We start from the raw sequence: 5,000 nt of genomic DNA on the forward strand, positions 1-5,000 counted from the left end.
GCGCCTTAACCTAACCTGTATTGCGCCTTAACCTAACCTGTATTGCGCCTTAACCTAACCTGTATTGCGCCTTAACCTAACCTGTATTGCGCCTTAACCTAACCTGTATTGCGCCTTAACCTAACCTGTATTGCGCCTTAACCTAACCTGTATTGCGCCTTAACGTAACCTGTATTGCGCCTTAACCTAACCTGTATTGCGCCTTAACCTAACCTATATTGCGCCTTAACCTAACCTATATTGCGCCTTAACGTAACCTGTATTGCGCCTTAACCTAACCTATATTGCGCCTTAACCTAACCTATATTGCGCCTTAACGTAACCTATATTGCGCCTTAACGTAACCTATATTGCGCCTTAACGTAACCTATATTGCGCCTTAACGTAACCTATATTGCGCCTTAACGTAACCTATATTGCGCCTTAACGTAACCTATATTGCGCCTTAACGTAACCTATATTGCGCCTTAACGTAACCTATATTGCGCCTTAACGTAACCTATATTGCGCCTTAACGTAACCTATATTGCGCCTTAACGTAACCTATATTGCGCCTTAACGTAACCTATAGTGCGCCTTAACGTAACCTATATTGCGCCTTAATGTAACCTATATTGCGCCTTAACGTAACCTATATTGCGCCTTAACGTAACCTATATTGCGCCTTAACGTAACCTATATTGCGCCTTAACGTAACCTATATTGCGCCTTAACGTAACCTATATTGCGCCTTAACGTAACCTATATTGCGCCTTAACGTAACCTATATTGCGCCTTAACGTAACCTATATTGCGCCTTAACGTAACCTATATTGCGCCTTAACGTAACCTATATTGCGCCTTAACGTAACCTATATTGCGCCTTAACGTAACCTATATTGCGCCTTAACGTAACCTATATTGCGCCTTAACGTAACCTATATTGCGCCTTAATGTAACCTATAGTGCGCCTTAATGTAACCTATATTGCGCCTTAATGTAACCTATATTGCGCCTTAATGTAACCTATATTGCGCCTTAACGTAACCTATATTGCGCCTTAACGTAACCTATATTGCGCCTTAACGTAACCTATATTGCGCCTTAACGTAACCTATATTGCGCCTTAACGTAACCTATATTGCGCCTTAACGTAACCTATATTGCGCCTTAACGTAACCTATATTGCGCCTTAATGTAACCTATATTGCGCCTTAACGTAACCTATATTGCGCCTTAACGTAACCTATATTGCGCCTTAACGTAACCTATATTGCGCCTTAACGTAACCTATATTGCGCCTTAACGTAACCTATATTGCGCCTTAAGGTAACCTATATTGCGCCTTAACGTAACCTATATTGCGCCTTAACGTAACCCACATTGTGCTGTAACCCAACACACGTTGGGCCTTAACCCAACACACGTTGGGCCTTAACCCAACACACGTTGGGCCTTAACCCAACACACGTTGGGCCTTAACCCAACACACGTTGGGCCTTAACCCAACACACGTTGGGCCTTAACCCAACACACGTTGGGCCTTAACCCAACACACGTTGGGCCTTAACCCAACACACGTTGGGCCTTAACCCAACACACGTTGGGCCTTAACCCAACACACGTTGGGCCTTAACCCAACACACGTTGGGCCTTAACCTGCTCTGTAATTGTCATACGACGCGTTAAATTAGTGTAGTGTTGCCCAACTGCAACCCCCGCAATATAGTTTGCTACTCGCACTGCCCGGTCCCCAGTGTATCGCTTCATGTTAAACACCTTGCAGCTATACACTGTAATGTGGATGGCAGCAGGACGTACATGCTCAATGCCCTTTGCAGTTGTTCATTGGCATTTGCAGTTGTTCATTGGCATTCGCATGGCGAAGCACTTAGCCTACGCTGTGGTACGGCCTGTGTCAACTGTCCGCTGATGTTGTACGTCCAAATCACACACTGTACTGCACATTGGTCCTCATGTACTGAATGATACATCGTGGTACATGTGACCGTACAACGACTGCGCCAACAACGGCGAACCATGCGGTCCAAATGTTGTGCACTCAGCTACGTGTCGTCTCCCTATAAGAGCTGGATTGCAGTGTGGTATGCCCTGGATGGCGATCAGCATGAGCCGTCTGTTGATGTAGTGGCGCGTGTTGTCAGACGTAGTCGTCTCTTCTCACACACCGTGATAGCATGGTGCACTGCGTTCCACATCTGCGACATGCGACAGAGGCCGGTTGACAGTCGTTCGCGCAATGGACATCGCATACGTACGGGGGCCACCTTCCACGTGTTCGCGAAGCGTGCACATGTTGTTGCGTGTATGTGGGCAGACAGTGTGTCGTGACACCTGACACAGGCATGCAACAATCGTTGAATTTGCAAATGGCGATGGACGCCTACGTTTGCTGGTGACGTTACGCAAATGAACAACTGGTAAACCGTTGTGGTGCGGTTGTTCTCGCTAGAGGTGAATCAGTGATGGCGACGATCGGTTGAGCTACCAACCGGTTGTTCCAGCGATACCCACCATGCCCACGAACGTGAATGGCATCTGGGTGTGAAGCGATACGCGGCGGTGGCTGGGTGGGACCGTCCCCGGCCGGTGAGGGGGGGCCTCCCGGCGTGCTGGCCGCGCGGTGCGTGGGCGCACGCGCTACAGCCGGCTGGTGGGGGCGGCCAGTGGCAGGCGCGCCGGCCGACGGAGGCGGCAGGCGGCGCAGCTGCGCGCCGGCGCACCCTGCACGCGGCGCCGTGCGGCCAAAGTAGGTCCTCGCGGGCCCGGTGCGAAGCGCGGTGGACATCTGCAGTGTGCTGGTCCGATTGAGGACTGTGTGCGCTGAGGATGCGCCGCCGCCTGGCGCTCGGCGCCGCGACGCCGTCTGCTGCTCGGTCGCCTCTGCGGTTCTCGCAGGTGGTTTGTATCGCAGCTGTGCGGACGTGTTGGCGCGTGCGCTGTGCTGGGAGAGTTCGCTTCGGCACCCAAGTGGGGCTTTTGTCCTTCTGTGGCGCTGGCGTTGGAGCTGCCGGTCACCGTAGGTGGCGCGTGTTGTCTCCCGCCGGCAATGCCACGACAGCACGCTCCCGGGCCTCTGTCGGCAGCGGCAAGCTCAGTTGGGAGCACGGGTGGTCGCACCTAAAGCGTCTACTCGCCAAACTCCGGGCGATTGCGCCTCTCTCGAACCCGACCAAGTACTTAGGACGGCGCTGCGCGCCGCCGGGACCTGAGAGGGTTTCGAGGTGTATGGTGCAGGGGAGCTCAGCCTCCTCCTGTTTGCAGAATAATTGAGCGGACGCTTGCGTGTTCGCGCGGGCCCCCGGGACACACTCCCGGGCGGCCGGCTGCTCAGCTCTAGTTGACGCAGCTCCCTGGTTGATCCTGCCAGTAGTCATATGCTTGTCTCAAAGATTAAGCCATGCATGTCTCAGTACAAGCCGCATTAAGGTGAAACCGCGAATGGCTCATTAAATCAGTTATGGTTCCTTAGATCGTACCCACGTTACTTGGATAACTGTGGTAATTCTAGAGCTAATACATGCAAACAGAGTCCCGACCAGAGATGGAAGGGACGCTTTTATTAGATCAAAACCAATCGGTCGGCTCGTCCGGTCCGTTTGCCTTGGTGACTCTGAATAACTTTGGGCTGATCGCACGGTCCTCGTACCGGCGACGCATCTTTCAAATGTCTGCCTTATCAACTGTCGATGGTAGGTTCTGCGCCTACCATGGTTGTAACGGGTAACGGGGAATCAGGGTTCGATTCCGGAGAGGGAGCCTGAGAAACGGCTACCACATCCAAGGAAGGCAGCAGGCGCGCAAATTACCCACTCCCGGCACGGGGAGGTAGTGACGAAAAATAACGATACGGGACTCATCCGAGGCCCCGTAATCGGAATGAGTACACTTTAAATCCTTTAACGAGTATCTATTGGAGGGCAAGTCTGGTGCCAGCAGCCGCGGTAATTCCAGCTCCAATAGCGTATATTAAAGTTGTTGCGGTTAAAAAGCTCGTAGTTGGATTTGTGTCCCACGCTGTTGGTTCACCGCCCGTCGGTGTTTAACTGGCATGTATCGTGGGACGTCCTGCCGGTGGGGCGAGCTGAAGGCGTGCGACGCGCCTCGTGCGTGCTCGTGCGTCCCGAGGCGGACCCCGTTGCAATCCTACCAGGGTGCTCTTGAGTGAGTGTCTCGGTGGGCCGGCACGTTTACTTTGAACAAATTAGAGTGCTTAAAGCAGGCAAGCCCGCCTGAATACTGTGTGCATGGAATAATGGAATAGGACCTCGGTTCTATTTTGTTGGTTTTCGGAACCCGAGGTAATGATTAATAGGGACAGGCGGGGGCATTCGTATTGCGACGTTAGAGGTGAAATTCTTGGATCGTCGCAAGACGAACAGAAGCGAAAGCATTTGCCAAGTATGTTTTCATTAATCAAGAACGAAAGTTAGAGGTTCGAAGGCGATCAGATACCGCCCTAGTTCTAACCATAAACGATGCCAGCCAGCGATCCGCCGCAGTTCCTCCGATGACTCGGCGGGCAGCCTCCGGGAAACCAAAGCTTTTGGGTTCCGGGGGAAGTATGGTTGCAAAGCTGAAACTTAAAGGAATTGACGGAAGGGCACCACCAGGAGTGGAGCCTGCGGCTTAATTTGACTCAACACGGGAAACCTCACCAGGCCCGGACACCGGAAGGATTGACAGATTGATAGCTCTTTCTTGATTCGGTGGGTGGTGGTGCATGGCCGTTCTTAGTTGGTGGAGCGATTTGTCTGGTTAATTCCGATAACGAACGAGACTCTAGCCTGCTAACTAGTCGCGTGACATCCTTCGTGCTGTCAGCGATTACTTTTCTTCTTAGAGGGACAGGCGGCTTCTAGCCGCACGAGATTGAGCAATAACAGGTCTGTGATGCCCTTAGATGTTCTGGGCCGCACGCGCGCTACACTGAAGGAATCAGCGTGTCTTCCTAGGCCGAAAGGTCGGGGTAACCCGCTGAACCTCCTTCGTGCTAGGGA

General features: G+C 52.2%; 1 non-coding gene across 1 annotated transcript in view; it reads left to right on the top strand.

Moving 5' to 3' along the window:
- Positions 1 to 3,350: 3,350 nt before the first annotated feature.
- The window catches only part of LOC126434963 (small subunit ribosomal RNA), a 1,910-nt gene continuing 260 nt past the window's right edge, over positions 3,351 to 5,000 (top strand). Inside the window, exon 1 of the ribosomal RNA XR_007579622.1 lies at positions 3,351 to 5,000. This exon is cut by the window's right edge and continues 260 nt beyond it. This is a non-coding gene — a ribosomal RNA (small subunit ribosomal RNA).

Source organism: Schistocerca serialis, unplaced genomic scaffold (assembly GCF_023864345.2).
Source record: "Schistocerca serialis cubense isolate TAMUIC-IGC-003099 unplaced genomic scaffold, iqSchSeri2.2 HiC_scaffold_1196, whole genome shotgun sequence".
Taxonomy (NCBI): Eukaryota; Metazoa; Arthropoda; class Insecta; order Orthoptera; family Acrididae; genus Schistocerca; species Schistocerca serialis.